Below are 18,037 nucleotides of genomic sequence, written 5' to 3' on the forward strand. Positions count from 1 at the left end.
TAGAAAGGAAGGCAATTTGTCACTCGTAAATGGAATTTAATTTGACAATTTGTCATTTGTCGGGAGTGGAGGCAACACTATAGCATACTTTATTATTTCATGAAAAATTTAACAGCTATTGCTGCAAATATGTAAACCTATATCATCTTCACCTTTTTTATGTAATCATTTTTCACAAAAAACATAAATCCTCCTCCTGTTTTTTTTTTTTTTTCATCTATTTGTTCTGTGTGGTAATACATCCAGACACAAAAAACATCTCTCGCCTTTACAGCAGTCAATCTAAAGCAACTTGGGTGTTTTCTTCACATCACTTAAACGTATATCACACAGCCACTTTGTGGGAGGGAGGGCTCGCTCTTTCTCTCTCTGCTATCAACTAACACAGGATTTTTTTTTCTTTCTTTTTTTTTAGCATTTCTGGTAGCTTTAGTTCATTAGCTAGCTAGGCTCCTTTCAAGAGCCTTACATAGAAGACTAATTGGCCAGCATACCTTTTATTGCATACAGCAGTTCCACGGCTGTGGAGGATCAAGAAGGGAAAGATCCACTTTGAGATAAATCCGCCTTTTATTCAATAAGAAATTCACTTGCCTACAGAAGACACCTGCAATTAGAAACCAGCTTGTGAGGTCTGACACGGGGTGTACCGAGAAAAAAAGGCAATGCATCTGTTTATCTGTGGAAATGCATATGAAGGCAATTCATTTATTACAAGGCAGCAGAAATAAATTTAATATCTTATGGTAAACAGCAAGAAGAAATACGGCTTATAGAAAAGGGATAATCACATAGACAGACATTTTGCACCACTTAGAAGAGATACTGTTTTGTACCATAAATTGCTACTATTGTACATAACACTGCCTCGTTAAAGATGTCAAGGTAAGTGTATGAAGTATAACTATATTCAATATCGATACCACTGCTGTTTAGTTGCAGCTCTAGATGACATTTATTTTCCTTTTACACGCCAAAGGCAGAGTAAAGACAAATTTGGGAAAATTCATAATGATTAGATGTGCCAGAGACCATGGGAGGTGTTGTTTCAGCTCAATGGTCATTCAGAGGATACGGTTTGTAGTGTCATTAAGCAACTGTCCTGTTAAGTGTTTTCAGTCGGTTGTTGCTGAGGGTGTACTTGTGACTGCTGGTGCACCTTACTATAGCGTTCAATATGTTTATTGTGACGTTCCATTTGGTGTATTATATAATTTCACGGCTCGAATGATGCCCCAGAAATTTTAGCAGTGACAACTGCTAAAACAAAACAAAACAAAACAAAAAAAGCCGGCTTCACACAAGTGAGTCATTTTTTAAGCTGAATACCAACCAAGCAAGAGTGTTGCCTGGTGTAGTGTAACAGTGTTCTGACAATCTCAGTTTTTATTGTAAGTTTTCAATCAGCATAAGGCAGCTTAAAGAGGCACAAAGACGCCGAAAAGTCTCTTAAGCAGTACATTACCCCTGCAGTAATTTGGGGTTTAGTGCCTTACTCAAGGGCCCTTTCGCAGTGTTTGTGGTCTGTAACAACTGACACCTTGCAGTTGATAGCTTGCACAGTTAATAGCCTACACTCCTTTCCCAGTGCCAGAGATGAAGCCAGCACAGTATCTTACAGTAGTTTATTGATAGTCAGTATCTCTATCTCTACGCCAACCTTGAAGTTTTGACAAGATTAAACTGCGCTGACATCATTATCGTCATCTCTTGGTATCTTTACGGTCCTGGTAAGAGGTCCCTAAATCCTAAACTCGTGGTGCAGACGGAGTTAGACTTAACGCCTGTAGCCCCTCACTGCTGTGCAGCAACACTGGGAAAAGAGCAGGTGGCAGGAGACATCACTGCCCACGTCCTCATGCTAGTCTGAACAGGCATTTCCAGTGCAGCTGATTTAGATATAAACTCTGCCAATGGCAACACATGAAGTGATAGCCGTGTCAAAATTGCCTTAATGCTTTCATTTCAGTTGAGAGAGGGGAGGGGACGAGAAGGGAGGTGTTAAGTGTGGTAACGGGTGAGAAGAGAAAATTGTTAAATGGGACAACTCGCCACGTGTTAGGAATTTTCAGAGAGGCAGTCTGTTCTACTTTCCGACTTTATGTGACATTAAGAATGGGATATACAGATCTAACAAATTTTTTTAAAACAATGAAACTCTTTGTGTCCATAGCGACTGACAAGTCTCATAAACCGCGTGTATATACTCATGTATACATCCTCAGCGCTTAGGTTGTACGGCAGTCCCATTTATTTAGGCAGCCATAAATATTTTAAAATGTATTCTGTTGTGAAGGCATTATACGCAAGCAGTCTCAGCTGAATATTCATGACCTATAAATATTTTAGCTCTCATTTCACCAGCTTTCCATTGACTCATCTTATATGGGTGTGTTCGCATGCGTGTATGTGTTAATACCTATGAAGATGATGTTTTCAGTGTTCACTTTGTGCTGCCTGATATCTGCAATCAGTAAAGTAAGGCTTCCTCACATGATGCTGTCAGATTTCCTCTCACAAAGAAAAAAAATTGCGCACAATTCCACGTTCTTTGGTTGTGTGCATGTTTACATTTATGTAGAGAGTCAATATTTACTTCGCTCATGCAACGAGGTCAATGAAAAGAGCAAATTGATGCATTAATATTTATTGTTTTGTACTTACATAAAACTTACAAGCAAATTGTTTATTTTTGGATCCACAGAGAAGAAGGCTCAGTGCTATGAAAATGAAGCAAGACCTATTTGCAGGCAATGTAAGGTTACAAGATTTTTGTCTCCAGCTTCATCCAACTTGCTTAACCGAGCATGTGCTGCCTTGGTCCCGTAGCGTGCCTCCTTAAATGAAATGTTTGCCTCCATCATGAGAAAACAAGGCAGTTTGGAGTTGTGTTTGCTTTCATTTTGAGAGCATTACGGGCTTATATGTATGTGAACCCCGCTATATAATGGAGCAAACAGTGGGAATGTCACCCAAGCGAGGTATCTATACCATCCATTTCCTCTTTGGAGAGATCTCCGACACAGAAACACACATCACGAGTGTTCACCTAACACACACCCATACGCTCCCGCTGTTTGCCTTCACACATTGCTCTCAAGTGTTCAATGAAAAGATCTACCCCGGGTGACTGAGATTCAGATATGTAAAGATCCATGCAGCAGGCAGCTTCATGGATTTTCAATAGTCTCTTCTCAGCGCGTGTTTTCACTCGGTACTTCCCAGCGACACGATGATCCCCTGCATTTAGCACATTTAAGAAGCTGGGAGCATTAACAGCTTGAGCATAAAACCAAATTTTTCAGAGATGTACTTTGGTCGCAATTAAACACCAACATCGACACACAACATGTGGCGCTCGAAACAGTCTCTTCAGCATGCTCGAGAAAATGAGGAGTTACAATTAACCTCAAACAGCTGGTAACAAGTGACTACGATGCAATTCTCAAGTGTTAAGTTGCACATTGGAGACAAATGAGCCAGAAATAGGTTAAAAAAAAACTTGCAAAGTTTGATCATTACAGCCACTGTGAACGGCATTTCTGCTTGGCTCTCCAATTTTTATGGACAGCCATTAGCCGGTTAAGGGTGAACACATCTGTTTCCTGATGCTTTTGTCTAGCTTGACATCTTGGTGTCAAACCCATGAATTATTCAAGCGTCTTAATTAACATAAAGGGTACGATGACGCTAACATGCTGGATAATAAGTGTAAGGTCTGTGCTGAACGAGTATTAGGATTAAACTCTGGTGCACTGATAACACGCTAGTTATAAATATATATGAAAACAACGTATAAATGCCGTTCTGTTGTATTAGTTCATATTGATAAACGTATCAAATTTAATTTTTCCCCTGGGGACCAATAATCTTATGAACTGCCTGTAATATTGTTAAGTGGTGATGATGTAAGTTCTCGTATTGCACAGCAACACTGATATTACAGCACTCTCGCACACATTCACACTCCTGGGTATTGAGTCAATAAATGAAGGCAGCTGCCTCTGACTGCACTTATCAGTCAACATTTATTCCCGGTCCGTCTCCATGTAGCTCCCACTGCATGGTTGTTATCTCAATTTCTTTCTTTTTTTCTGTGCATGATGCTCACAGTGTAGTCTACACAAAAGGAGCAGTCATTAAAATACCCACACAGCGCAGGCATTCTTTGTAAGTATGAGACACATCTCTCTTTTTTCCGACACCTTTGTCTTCCACTGTGGCTCTCTTTTCTCAGTCACCTGACACGTTGGAACCCCTCGGCTTCTGCATTATAGTATATCAGAAAAATCCCTGACATCTGCAGGTCAGCGTGATCTGCAACACAAAGAAATTAATAACCTGAAGAGTTTATAATGTATGCAACAATACTGCTTTGGTTTGAATAACCACTGAAACACTGTTATTATTCCCAGTCTGTACGACAGCCTGCCCAAAGGACTAGCCAGTGTGTTTGCAGCTGTAGTGTCTGTGATTTTACTGCACCAACATCTTTTTTTTAAATTATTTGTTTATTTTTTGCTTTTTGATAACATTATATATATTTTATATATCTCTAAATTCCTTATCTTTGAGTTCACCTCTTTAAATAGATGGATGAGCAGCAAAATATCTTCCTTATTAGTAATTAATGATAAGAAGAGTAGTTTGGAGAGCTGCTTTAACACCTGGATGTCTGTGCTGTGACTACACACAGAGCAGTGTGGCAAAGAAAAAAGAACTCAGGCGCTCCCTCTGGTGTTAATACATAAAATATTTCCATAACAGACCAGTGGAAACAGAACGAAACCCAGAATTTCCCAGCTATCAAAGGCTAAAACAGCGGGAACGGAAGGGCTTTTGCAGCTTCTGGAAAACATGGTTTTCTACTAAGATAAAGTCCACCCAGTGAGGTGCAGCGAGCCAGTGAAAGAGCGTTAAATCTCATTTAGATATCATTCAGATTTCAGCTTAATTAACCAGTTTGCGTCTCCCTGCCCGTCGCCACAGATGGCATCAAGGAGTAATGCTTGTATCCCGCACACAGACACACAGACACACGCATGCACAAAGAGGTCTGGTTAAACGATTTCAAAGCTTTCCGAACTTACTGAATAAGACGACTTCGGATTGTGCCTCTGCTTCCCTGGTGTGCAGAGCCATCTAAGATATCACTAGGGGGCATTGTTACACCGCAGGAGGAAAGGCCGCCAATCAAATATAAGTAGATTTCCATGGCAACTACATTTTCTACACTCCTTTATCTGTCGAATATATTCCGTGTGTTTCCACTGTAAGTCAAAACCTTAAGACAGAGTACAGTGTGAACTACAATTGTGAACATCCTTTAAAAGAATGCAAAATGATCAGATTTATCACTTTGAATAATCAGCATTCAACTTGGGTGAAGTGTTGTTTTTTGTTTTTTTTAAATATACATTGGAAATAATGTTATTATTAGTACTTGGGTCTATACAGACTCAGATGTGGAGAGGTATCAACAGCCCTCGCTTATTTGCAGTGAAGTGTTTTGAGATGGAGAGAAACACAACTCGAGGTCAAGATTACAGGTCAGTGCAGCACAATGGCCCCATAATGGGTGAAAATGTGTGATGTCCTGGCAGTGTTCTGGTGCCTCTCTCAATTGGGGCTGATGTCAAGGTTCAGGACTCAGTGTTCACTGCTGGTTTGAGTGGTAATTGGAATGTAAGCTACTTCTCTATAGCTCTACGATTGAGCTTAGTCCTTATGGGAACAGAGAGTGGCACAAATAGAAAGTGAAGAGCTCCATTTTCTTCTCTTCTTATTGATCGGGGTGCTGTTTTGTCTTTTTTATTCTCTATTTTTACTTCATGAAGGGCACTAGATTGAGATCAATGTTTTAAAATTATAACATGCTTATTCGTGTTTCCATTAGAAGTGTAAACTTTGGTTTTGTCACAAGGACACAGTGAGGTACCTGCAAATATAAAACTTCTTAAACCTGATTCTGAGTAAGAGTTAACAGATGTGAGAGAGGCAATAATGATGCATCAACACTATGCAGATTGCATATAGTAACACTTTTATTGTATAGCGGGTTTTTTTTAGCATGTGCATGGCAAAATGAGCACAATGAACAAACTGATTTATTGTCTGTTTAGGTTTGGTTAAATGTTCCAGGTGTCTTCAAAACCTTCTGTGTGCACGGTCACGCAACATGCTTGGCAATCAACAAATCAATCAGATTATTAAATCTGGCACTGGGTGCTCATCTTTTATACAAATATCCAAGAAAGTCTTTGCTTCCTCAAAACTAAAAAAAAAAAAGATGACATGAACTGTGTGATGTGACAGTCAGCTTTTGATACCTTCACACCAGCCCAGCCTTGACATAAGCATATACTATGCCATGTGTTGTATAATGCAACATACACTCACCATGTGCATCTTGCTAGTACCAACAGGGACCTGGTTTTGCCTTAAGAACTGCCGTAATTCTTTGTGTCATAGATTCAGCAAGCTGCTGGAAACATTCCTCAGAGATTTGGGTCCATGGCATCACACAGTTGAAGCAGATTTGTGGGCTTGCACATCAGTGATGTGAATCTCCTGTTTCACCACATCCCCACGGTGTTCTGTTGGACTCAAATCTGTGGAGACCGTTTGAGTACAGTGAACTCAGTCATGTTCAAGAAACCGGTTTGATACGATCCGCACTTTGTGACATCCTGCTGGTAGCAGCCGTCAGAAGATGGGTACACTGTGGTTATAAAAAGATGGACGCGATCAGCAGCAAAACTCAGGTAGGCTGTGGCATTAAAATTATGCTCAGTTGGTACTGAAAAGTCCAAAGTGTACCAAGAAAATATCCCCCACACCACTGAAACACTTATACAAGACAGGATGGATCCATGCTTTCATACTGTTTATGACAGTTTGTGTAGATGCTGTAGCTTATCTGCTTCAAGGTTTGATGCCCTTTAAGTTCAGAGAGGCTCTCATCATACCTCGGTTGTAACAAGTGGTTATTTGAGTTAATATTGCCTATCAGATTGAAGCAGTCTGGCCATTCTCCTCTGACCTCTGGGATCAACAACACATTTCCTCTCAGGGAACTGCAGCCTACTGGATGTTTTCTGTTTTTTGGACCATTCTCTGTAAACCGTAGATATACTCAGACCAACTCTGGTACAAGCAATGCCACTTAAATCTCCTTTCTAAGCTATTCCGATGCACAGCTTGAACTACATGTATACACTGCTTTGATCAGTTTTTTTGTGTTAAAGTGTAAAGAACTAAAATAAAATGTCCTTTTAGCACACTTTGAAATTATTTCATTTATTGTTATGCAACAGGACTCAAATGACTTAGCCCAGCGTCGTCACAATAATCATGTTTTATGCTAGAATTTGCCTAAATCAAAGTAACTGATAGATTAAAATGCTCAGAATCCAAAAGTTTAATAATTTGAGGAAACTTTAAATTAAACAAACAAAAACATCTAAACACAGTCTGCAGTTTAGTACTTATAATAGCCTTTGTCCACTTGTGTTTATGTCAAAGAATATTCTACACACTCAATAAATAAATAAATAAATAAATCTGTCCAAAATGCTGAATTTGACTAATTTAATTGCATGTAAATTTTATATGTCATTTTGTCACATAGGTACAGTCTAAAATGTTGCCTCTAATGGATCCTGGTCAGATGAAATTTACTTGACATTCAGTTTATACCAGGCACATTTTCCTTAATTATTTTATTATATGACTTAAAAAACAAACAAACAAACAAACATTGTTTTCATACATTTCATTTGGACTTAACTCAAAACTACTGCTTCATGTTTGCAGAGGGTAAACAGCATGTTTTTGTTTTTTCAGCGCCTATCTGCACTTCACATTCTTGTTCATGCTCATGAAAAATAACTTCAGGCGACAGTGTCTGTCAAGTGCATGGTTGCAGACAGTTGACACACACAGCCCATCTTTATTTGCATTTGTAACCCGTATTATTCACTTATTACGCTGATATCAGTTGCACGTGGGTGTGGACTCAGTTTTACATACTGTACAAACTTTTTAACCTACATCCTCTCTGTGGACATAAAAAGAGCAGGACTGGGTAACTGTATTCTCTAGCGGTATCGACTTCAAATTCAAGCAGGTAAAATGGTTGATATGCGTCGATGGGGAAAGTAAGGTCCACTCAGCAGCCATTCACCCTCTTTATATATCGGGAAAGGGCAATTACGTGCATGAATGAGCAGTAATTGTGCTTTGAATTCACCAATAAAGAGGCTCAACTGTTTTGAATATTAGAAATGGGCGCCCCGTGTGTGTGCAGGTACAGTATGCGTGGGAGTGACGAACCCTTGGGCTCGGGCTTTTTGCCTCGATTGATTGACATGCCACAGACTCGCGCGCACGCACATGCGGACAAAAATATTTCCCAAGGTTTTCTATATGCGCATATTTAACTCCAAGCCCAGGTGCCGATATATGACAGACAGCAGTCCACACACACACATGCACAGACTTGTCCTTTGACCTCTGAAGCTTCCAAAATAGAAGAAAGACCTTGTGGAGACTTGTTGCAGTTGTTGACTCCGCACTTCTTGGCTGTCATTCAAAAAAAAAAAAAAGTTTCTCACAAGCGGAGGATGAGGTGGAGGAAAAAAAGTGCGCATGCAGCTAACTTGACGTAAAGTCTTCCAGAGGGAGATGTTTGTCATACCGTCAGCGCTTAATCATAGCGTGGACTAAAAAGTTGTCATCCACTTAAAATGTTAAATAACAGAAGCGCCTACCGTGAAAGCTGAGGGCAAATCCCTGATAGATTGATTCATCACTCCAGCTGCTCTTCTTCGTAGGGGTGAGTAGTAGAACAAAAAATGTGACTGCTTTATGTTATTTTAGTCTGACTTGCAGAAGAAAGAGGCGTTCAGCTTTGTAATAGAGGGATATAATGCGAGAAGAGTGGATGGGCTATTTATCAGTGTTTATGTACAGAGGCAGACTTTTAAAAACCTGCACCTTTACCTCAGCATGATACCGGAGCTCAAGTGCCAAATCATGTAGTGAAGATAGAGAGCCACAAGTGCCTGCAAAGGTTCTCATTAGACTCTTAGCTTCTTACTTTAATGTTAAAGTCACCTGCCCACTTTCCTTACATCTCTTCCAAATGGAGGAAGCTTTACGTGCAAACGGTTCATAGCCAATAAAGGGGGCAAAAGATCCAGCACTGGTACTGGTATCTGATCCGTATTTTGTTTCTATCCCTTGCTATATACATGCACAAGCCTTTTAGTGTCACCTGTCACACCTAAAGTGCTTTAGAGACAGATACATTTAAATTCCATCTCTCCCCCCCCAAAAAAACGTAAAAGAAGAAAAAAAAAGGTTCAGAATACGTGAAATAGTGAAAGGTGTGTTGCGTTGTATCATTTATCTATTTATTGTGGAAATTAAGCCATTTAGTGGTCATTAAATGTTTAAAATGCACAAATTGATGTTGATTCATCTCATAAATCATGGCACAATGCTACCCCCTAAATAAGCTGCCTTTATATGTTAAAAATATTGCAATCAGATCCGTACTAAAATTTGTAGTATGGCCCAGCACTAATAGTGCATTTCACTCTCTGTTACTCGGTTACTACGCCTCTGAGAGGGTGAGGAGCAGTGGTGGGTTAGTGGGTGAGTCGCCCAGAGCATTAGCCAGGCTTAGTCCTGTGAAGCTGGCCTATTCAGGACTCTGCAGCTTTGTCATGGTGAAATGGGTCGCATCTCTTTCTTTGCGTGACCCAACATGACTGAAATGTGGTAATTGGGGAATCCTGCGGTCCTCACTCCCTGTGGTGATGTTTGTACAAAGCTTTCAATAAAGTAATTTACAGTAGAACAGGCTGTGGCACGAGAACAGGGTCAGCTTTTAATTTTAAAAAAACATCCTGTGTTGCGATTGTTGTCAGCTTTTTCAGCTTTTTCTCGCGTGTCAAGGGTCCTGTAGTCTCAGCCGATGGAAACACACACTGTGAATATGTGCATACAGATGCTCTTTGCAGATGTCTTTACTGTTTCTGTTCGGAAATGTGAAACACACGCGCACACGCACACGCACACGCACACGCACACGCACACGCACACACGAATGCTTTTATGGGACAACAATGTTGTTTGGTCTGTCTGATGGGTGGCCTGCAATCAATCATAAGGAGACATATTTATGTGTACAGTAGCAACTACTATATATCTCTCTTTTTTAATGAAGACCATCTTTAAAGGACAAATCATAATTTTGATGACCACCGCAGATAGGACAACATTTTCCAAGATGTAGAAATCACCCATGACTGGTTACCTTATGACTAATGACAGAATTCAGCCTCCGGTGCTCAGTTTTACATGCTGGTCTACATCCTCAAGTCCAGCTGCAGATTTTTAACCTTCAACAGTAGGGTAAGCAGTTTATACTGAAAAAATATTTACTGGTCAAACAAAACCAGACATTCGATTTTCTCACATTTAAAAACATAAAAAATTTCAAACACCCACTGCAGTTTCCCTGAATCCAAACTGAAGCTTGCATTTGATGTTTTTTATGCAATCAAAGTCAAAGATCCTCAGTTCAGGATAGAATTTTGGTGAAGAAACGACTGCAAACAATACGCTGATCAAACTAGTCAGTTCAATTTTCTATTGTTGGCTCAAACAGTGCACAGAAACACTCAGTTATTTTGGCTCTTCCCAGTTTAGTTTTTTTTTTATCATCCAGGTTGTTTTAAATAAATGCTTCCAGAACAACATGAATTGAACCTTCCACATTCATGACTCACCGGCATTTTCTGGTTTATTACAGGCACAGAAAGGATGGTAAATTTGAAATGTCAGATGGTGAGTGGTTTTTCTGAGTGCACTTATTGTGAAGCAAGTGACTGAATGCAAACTGATGGTGGATTCATGCAGGAAATGTCATAACACTTTGACACTGTGAAATAAAAATCAAAACTTTCAAAAGCAAACACGGGAGCTCCACAGTGGCACCAATGAGACACCATAAATGAAACGGGGTGCCAGGAAAGCACCTCCTGCTCCTGCTTTTCACAGGTTGTACAATGCATTGTCACCCCGGTACCGGCATTTCAGCATGTGTTGTAACATGCTAGGCATGTTGTCTCCACCTATCTCAGCTACCTTTTGAGGCAAAAGACGAGATAATTGCTTTTTTGGCAACCTACATAACCCTCTACTGCATACATATACTCTACTGCATTGTATAATTGGAGCCTGCTGCATTAGTAAATCATGTCCTTCTAGTCAGAGGCTGAAACTTGACAGAGACACCTCCATAACTCTGTAACATACACATTTTATTGACTTAATGTTACACTCTAATATCCTGTTGTACATGGCATATGTTTCCAACAGTCAGCTGTTGCTTTATAGATCGCGTGGATTTAATATCTTGCCAAATGTGTTGTGACAGAACAGAGTATATTTAGCTGCCGTCAGCATTTGAGCAGCTCATGGTTATCCATTAGAAGCAGATAGTTTAATGTAAGAGCCTTACCAGGCAGGGGGTGAATTTCTCAGCCACTTAATCAGTGATGCATGGGGAAGAGTAAAACTCCATGCCAGTCACTTATAGTCAACAAAATTATGGTATCAACATGAGGCCACTGCTTGAATGACTATAACATAACCCAATAATCAAATTTAATGGTAGAACAGACCTGATTACTAATGGCTTTGCTTTTCTGTCGCTTCCAGAGACATTTCAGGCAGTTTAATGTGCGCGTTTCTTGTTTTCAACAGAAATTGATTTCTGTTTTGAAGCTGCTGATGAGGCGGTTGGAGGTTGCCATTGTGAGAAAGTGAAAGAACAAAGTCAAATAAAATTTTCAGATCTGCGATTAGCTGTTTATCATAATGGTCTTTGTGACTTAATGGGCAGAAGATGTTAAATGGTTTTGTGTGCACAGCTATGCAGCCACAGTAAATTGTAAACTAATAAATTCTTTGCTGCATAAGTTAAGTTACAGATAATTCACAGAAGGCTTCAAACAATTCATCTGTTTGAGGGGAACAAATTAAAGTTACTGTTTTAAAGTAGACGGTATAGGCAGCAGGATACTGCAGCAAAAAGGAATGTGACCGAAACAGGGATGTTTACTATCCTAGAGAAGCACAGCGATCACATCTTTTGCATATTAGTAGACTCAGAGAACACGTTTGTGTGGATTCACTGGTAATCTGAGAATACTGCATATATGAATAAATTAAGAGGAGCATGTGTGTGTCTGTGTGCTTCTGAACTTGTTCTTTAGAATAGAGAATGAAGATAACAGCTGTGAGAATAGTGTCTTGATTGATCTTGGCAGGTTTAACTAATGCTTTGTGCAAACTGTATTTGTATATTTTTCTTGCATTTGATTCACTATCGAGTACCACGGCGCCATACGCGATCTGTGCACAGCCTTTGATACAAAACAAATCGACCAAAGAAAATGAAAGAAAACCTCTGAAAGAGGTTTTTAAAGTTCGACAAACGTGGCTCTTTTTGCTCCAAGTATTAGTTTTTGTGTCGCAATTTCCAAAGGACAGGCAGACGTTGCTTTTAAACTTGGTCGATAATTTAGTTCTGCTTCGTTGGTCCGCGTTAATTAGAAGATGACCACTGAAGATGCACTACAGCTCTGTGCGTATTTGGTGGGGGAATTTATTGCTTTGCTCCAAGGACAGCCAGTCCACCTTTGGAATGCTCGTAAAATATTTACAGCAGGCACTGACACAGGGAGTCACTGCGCATCAACACAGTGGTTTAAAATAGCGGGGGCACTGCAGCGTGAGAAACTGATTGTGTCTTCAGATTGTCTATCTTGCCATCTATTTAAACAATTGGTGACAGCTTTTGCAGGCATCAAACTTTCACTCATCATGGGATAAAGCTTTTATTCTCTGGAAATCCCTTACAAATTCCCAGTAAATCTTCCCGACATAGATACCAGTATTTCTGTTACCATGGTTGTTTGGCTTTCTGCCTTTCAGCTCTGGCAGTTCCTAACTACCAGGAGCAAAGGTCATGACTGCTCCAGCCGACAAATGTTGGGTGAAATCAACGCCTCACGCAGGGGGCACAAATAACTTTGGACCCCGTCTAAATTGGAGCAACTGATACTTCTACACGAGAAGGTTGGGATGATCTGGCTTTGAGAGCGGTCACGAAGGCTGTGCTCAGCCTACTTTAACCCCCCATGCCGCACCTTCAAGAGTTTTTCGACAAGTTCAGTTGACAATAGGATGAATTCCTTCCAGTGAGTGGGGAGCATGGTGTGTTGGCACTTGAAATGCTCTTCACAGCATTCTGTTGGACTCTCGCTTTTGAACACTGCCCTCACTGTTAAACCCCTTTTCCAGGACAAAAACATACTTTTAGACAGAAGGGACAGAAATAAGATGCGCCATCTTCAGCACATCGCCCTGTTGACTGGGACAGCGTGTTCCTGTTCCCGGCTATGAAGTAAACATCCTCTCTATGTGTGGCCGCCTCCAGCAAAATATATCATTGGAGTTTTGTTGTTTTCCTGGAACCTGGAGAGAGATGTGCACCTTTAGATAGACTTCAGCAAAGTTAGGGCATATCACAAAACCAAAACAAAGTCTGAGATTGCACTTGGGTCACAAATGTGAAAATGTAGAGTGCTTTTGTTGAACAGGAGTCAAGAAAATTTGCCTATGACACATACCTTCTGTGTTCTTACATGTTGCCCTGCTTTGAGACTGATTTACATGAGCCAGGACAAGTTCACACTACACAACAAGAAGGCTGAAAGCAATACTTTTAGACTTCATTCTTCTCTGCTCACATGACTCATTTATTTGGCAGTATTCCTTGATGTTCACAAAAAGGATAGACTTTTGTGAAAGGAATATTTACAATGCTCTATATTAAAGATTGTGTGTAAATAAAAGCCACTGTTTTATCAGGTTTCCCTCCAATTAGTAGTAACTCTATATCATTTGATTACTATTTCTTATTTATGTGTTAAAATAATTATCATTTGATTATAATCACATAGTTGTAGCTAGTCAGCATGGGGCCCATTTTATTTAAAGTGGGAAATCTACAAATCTACAACCATTTCAACATTTTCAGATCTAAGGTAAGGTAATTAAAGGTAATTAAAGCATTTTTAGATGATGAAAATAGTCAATGTTTGCACTGAAAGAGCTAGTGAGGATAACCAGTAACAGAGGCCAGTGACTGTTTGTCCCAACTAACTGTTCAGTTGATTGCAGTAAACGCCTAATGTCATTATTGCTAATTAATGTTATTACCATATATTAAAATTAAACTCAGGGGCTTCTTTAATATTCAAAAGCAGTGATGCCTTTCAGAGTTTAACTGCTCTGTGCACATTACAACAGTAATACCACAGTATGCAATAATAATACTTTTTTGCAATAATTGTTATCTTTCCCAGGTTTCTGAAATATTAAGCTCTCCATTTGTTGCAAAGATTAGCTTTGACCATAACATTCAGTGCAATAATTTCACTAACAACAGTCCTGAACTCAGTGTCTGTCTTTTCCGCCTGCTGGAATTCAATTCAAATGCTAATGAGCAGAATCCCCATGGATTTCTCTCTCCTGTGCCATAGATATCACCTCCCCAAAACTCAACAACACAGCCCCCCCCCCCTGCTTTCTTTCTGTTTTTGTCTCTCTCGTACTCTCTAACTTTCATTCTTTGTCAGGGTCGAAACCTTGCTCACAGCAATCTGGCACTAAACTGGTAGTACCCAGCGCTACCTTTCCGGCAGGTATTAATATGCATATGCATCACCATCAGGTCATGCAGCGGCTCTGAAAAATCAACTGCTATTTTCCTTCTTGCCAGAGATGCTACTTTCCCATGAAGATAAGATGGCTTAATATTTCTATTCAGATAAAATTTTTCTTTTGGGGGACATAATTTATTTATTTATGGTGGAGAAATCCCCTAAAACTCCAGTGCAAAAAGACTGTGGCTCACATTTGCTACTTAAAAAAATGACAGTTATAGCAATAAATTTCTTTTAGACCTGTTTAATTGTATGAAAATGGTGATTGTGTATCCTCCACAGTTATTCACTGTTTGACTTTTTCATCATGAGCTATTGCCAAAACTGAATAAACAGCACTAGTAACCATATGACTACTGTCCATGGGCTCCATCTAACTGTAATTGTAGCAGTAACATGTGTTTTAAAATGTGTACTTGTAACTACTTAAAAAAACTATTAAAACTGTCAGACTTCTTTCTTCATGGCAATATTTTGTGCTACCTTGAAGTCTCATTTTTCACTGCTAAGCTACCAGAGTGCTTCCTCAGTCCTAGTAGTAACCTTGTGTGAGAAGTGGAGGTATTTGCTAATTGCGAGCTAGCAGAGTTGCTTGGGGGGATGTTGCAATCTCTGAGGTGCAGTTATGAGACTTCACTTGATACTTGGCTCTGAATGTGGGACGAGCCGCCCTGGTTTTAATCACAGCTTGCCAACTTGTTGAGTGTTTGTTGAAACATTTACTATTCTGATTGCTGTTGTCACATGTTACGCGGCGCACCTGTTCGTGACTGAAAGACGCGAAGCAGTGTGTTGTCTTCATATAAACTAATGTAGGTGGAGGGTAAAGGTAGCGTCGTGTCTGTCTGTCCTTTTTCGTCCATCTTCTGGCGCTTTCCTCTTTACACCAGCTCCCAAACTTCCGACCTAACACAGAAGAGCCCCTAAAACACTCTTTAATGGACCCTTTCAATTGGACGCACAAACCAGAACAAACACTTTCATTCATGGTGTTCCAAAAATGCTAATGAAGCAAGGCCCTGACACTTTCACAGGGGTACCCCTGTCATGAGCCTGTGTTAGACAGCAGTGATGCTTTTGCTCAGACAGAGAGATGCAAGGTACAGCTCTTATGGTAGTTGTCCCAACAGTAACTTAAACCTACCAAGGCGAACGATCTTCTCAAGTGCACCTGGCACTGAGCCATGGCATATATGGAAGAAATCAGGGGAAAAACCAGATTGAAATTCTGAAGAACTAATTGTCTCCTTTTCTCAAACAATTCTTGAAATTCCCCAGTTGCCTTTTACGCTGTCAACGATGTGGACAGTGCCAAGAATTTCTATATGTCATAGTTGAGATACGTAACATTTTCCAGGGAATCGCTGTATGCAAGTGACAGCCAACATTTGGTGATGATCTTCATACCTCAGCAGATAACTGCATGCGCTGCTGTGCTGCACTCACCAAGCTGCAGAGAAGACCATGGATTCCCAAGTGTGGTCAAAGTCCATATTGTAGAGGTTAATCTGCAGGTTGAGAGACTTCTCATCATTTAATCGATGATATACACTAACCGGACACATTATTAGGTACACCTGTTCATTAACACAAATATCGAATCACTCAATCATATGACAGCAGCTTTATGCATTAAGCCATGTAGACATCGTCAAGATAATCTGCTGTAGCTCAAACTGAGCATCAGAAAGGGGAACAAAGGTAATTTAAGTAACTTTATATTCACATGTAGTGCTTTTCTACTCTTCCGGAGTACTCAAAGCACGCTATGCAACATGCCACATTCACCCATTCACACAAGCACTGTCTTCTATGCTTTTTAAGTGCTTACTAACTACCATTCACAAACACTCCGATGGCTGCACTCATGCAACTTGAGCCAGAGATCGAACCACTAACCATCTGATCAGTAGGTGACCTGCTCTACCTCCTGAGCTACATTACAACTAAGGTGATTTCCCCATATAATTAATTATCCTAGAGTTTACAGAGAAGGGCCCAAAAGAGAAAAGTTCGCTTGGTGAAAAGATGGCTTTGAGGGAACAGTAACTCAAATAACAGCCAAGCTATGCAGAAGAGCATCTCCAAACACAAATGGACTATGACAGCAGAAGACCACACTGCGTGCCCTATGCTAAGAACTGAAGCTGCAAATCACTCAGGCTCACCCAAAATTAATGGACTTCTGCATTTTGATGGTAGGGTCAGAGTTTGACATAAACAACATGAAATCATGGATCCATCCTGCCTTGTATTAATGGTTCAAGCTGATGCTGGTTGTGCAGTGGTGTGGGGGAAAGTCTTGGCTCACTTTAGACCCCTTAGTACTAAATGAGCATCATTTAAACACCACAGTCTACCTGAGTTGTTGTAGTCCATAACCATCCCTTTATGATCACAGTGTATCAGTCCAATGATGGCTGCTTCCAGCAGGATAGCTGACCATGTTGCAAAGCTCAGATTACCTCAAACTGGTTTCCTAAACACGACAGAGCATTGAGTGTACTGAAATGCCCTCAACAGTCACCAAATGGACATTATTTACATTTTACCCAGCATTTTACTTGGACAAGTACAAACCTCGATTTTCAAAATCAGATTGCATTTGACTGAAAGTGATCACCACGTGAAGTAGACGACGATAACATCTTTTTCGGTTGGTTTCTAAATAGCTTTGTAGTTATCTAACTGAGTTACTGGGATCCGCAGATTTCTGCGGTATAGGTTTGAGGGAAAACTTCGAAGTGACTCACGAGCCTTATTCTCTTGACATGTTGCAGCAGATGCTTTGAAACTCATTTATTTCCAGCTCATCAACAATAGGCAGACAACTAATTTATTTCTGATGAGTTTCTCACGAGTGAATTCTTTTTTAAATTAGTTGATACATAATAAATTACCTTTGCTTGTGGTATTTGTTTATTTTTTGGCTGTTATAGATATAATCCACGTTCTGTGCTGGTTACTCATGTCACTTCTTATTCTCACACACATATGAAAGTGACCTGAACTGTGTCTGTGAATGCTTTTCTTAACTGAGGAGGCTGCGGGCTGAATTTGTTTGAAGCGAGATAGAATAATTTATGTTTTTTAAAATGATACAAAGATTGCTGTTTTAACAGCCAGAAACTGTGTTTTGAGTCTTTAAAAGGCGAGGTGAGAGGTGATGTTGAGTAGAGTGAGGGTGTCCGCAATTATGTGTTCATCCTACAAGATGAGGCAAGTTTCAT

The 18,037-nt window shown here is 40.0% G+C and overlaps 1 protein-coding gene and 1 long non-coding RNA gene across 4 annotated transcripts in view; one reads left to right on the top strand and one right to left on the bottom strand.

The window, feature by feature from the left end:
- Positions 1 to 2,631: 2,631 nt before the first annotated feature.
- LOC120743614 lies at positions 2,632 to 5,137 on the bottom strand. The gene is made up of 2 exons (XR_005698242.1): positions 5,091 to 5,137; positions 2,632 to 4,317 (listed from the first exon to the last, which is right to left on the bottom strand). It is a non-coding gene; the product is annotated as an uncharacterized LOC120743614 (long non-coding RNA).
- A 3,491-nt stretch (positions 5,138 to 8,628) lies between these two features.
- LOC120743765 (neural cell adhesion molecule L1-like protein) overlaps positions 8,629 to 18,037 on the top strand; it is a 48,908-nt gene continuing 39,499 nt past the window's right edge. The window contains exon 1 of one of the 3 annotated variants that reach the window (XM_040047595.1): positions 8,629 to 8,836. The gene's annotated coding sequence lies outside the window, so the exon portion shown is untranslated. The remainder of the gene's footprint in view (positions 8,837 to 18,037) is intronic. The other 2 variants (XM_040047596.1, XM_040047597.1) reach the window with 2 other exon arrangements.

This window comes from Simochromis diagramma, unplaced genomic scaffold (genome assembly GCF_900408965.1).
Source record: "Simochromis diagramma unplaced genomic scaffold, fSimDia1.1 OVJJ01000387.1, whole genome shotgun sequence".
Taxonomy (NCBI): Eukaryota; Metazoa; Chordata; class Actinopteri; order Cichliformes; family Cichlidae; genus Simochromis; species Simochromis diagramma.